Below are 1171 nucleotides of genomic sequence, written 5' to 3'. Positions count from 1 at the left end.
TCTGCTGGATTCCTCCTCAGAACCGCCTCATTCATGGCTAATCAGAACTAGGATTCTCAGACTTGTTCCCACCACACCCCACAGAACAGCACGGAGCAGAGGAAGCACCGCAGGATTTCCAAGTTCCAAGTTGTCAGAGACATCTTCCCTTTGTTCCACCCAGCAGAGAGTTGTTAAACTGAAGTGAGGTTGGCAAGCATCCACTGAGTGAAAAATCTGTGTCAAGAGATTTATTTTAAAAAAACAACAAAAAAACAGCTCTCGGTGTCCGACCTAGTTCTCGGGCGACATGGCTAAACGCACCAAGAAGGTGGGAATCGTCGGTAAATAGGGGACCCGTTATGGCGCCTCCCTCAGGAAAATGGTGAAGAAAATTGAAATCAGCCAGCACGCCAAGTACACCTGCTCCTTCTGTGGCAACACAAAGATGAAGAGGCGAGCCGTGGGGATCTAGTACTGTGGTTCCTGCATGAAAACAGTCGCTGGTGGTGCCTGCACCTACAGCACCACTTCTGCCATCACAGTAAAGTCAGCCATCAGAAGACTGAAGGAATTGAAAGACCAGTAGCAGCTCCACAGTTTGAAACATTGCGAGCCTATAATAAATGGGTTAATTTATTTTTTTAAAAAAAAAGAACAAAGCGTATTTAATTTTCTGTGCGATAGTGAGAAAGACAAGATGGAAAAATGTGAATGAGTGAGCGTGCAGATACATGCAGAGGTACAGGTATGTTTAACAGCAAACCTATCATATAACAAATCATATGTATTCTCTTTGACTAATCCATAAATACTGGACTGAATTTGCACCCTTAGAAAATGAAAATTTTCAATAATTTTTTAACAATTTAGGTCTGGCACTATTACTGCTTCTACAGTATTTTTTTTTTTATCATCTTCTACTGGACTTTGGCAAAAAAAAGTGAACTTGCAGTTGGACATGGCAGATAAGTCACATGCCTGCATCACTTCTCCCTCCAAAAATCCTACCAAAGTGACAGGACACCTAACTTTTTAAAGGAACAAAACAATATACAGCAGCAGAGACAAGAGCAGACAAGACATTTAACTGACTACTTGGATGATGGGAAGCAGAGAGCAGGAAGTGATGATTTATATCCTAAAGGATGTTCAGAGGGGTTCCACCAAATAGGCCATTTCCCACCCGTAT

At 42.3% G+C, this 1171-nt stretch overlaps 1 pseudogene; it reads left to right on the top strand.

Annotated features, from left to right (window-relative positions):
- Positions 1 to 274: 274 nt before the first annotated feature.
- On the top strand, positions 275 to 619 carry LOC102440635 (annotated as a pseudogene).
- The last annotated feature ends 552 nt before the right edge of the window (positions 620 to 1171 follow it).

The sequence above is a fragment of the Myotis lucifugus genome, unplaced genomic scaffold (genome assembly GCF_000147115.1).
Source record: "Myotis lucifugus unplaced genomic scaffold, Myoluc2.0 scaffold_320, whole genome shotgun sequence".
NCBI lineage: Eukaryota > Metazoa > Chordata > Mammalia > Chiroptera > Vespertilionidae > Myotis > Myotis lucifugus.
This window is presented reverse-complemented; position numbering and strand designations above follow the sequence as displayed.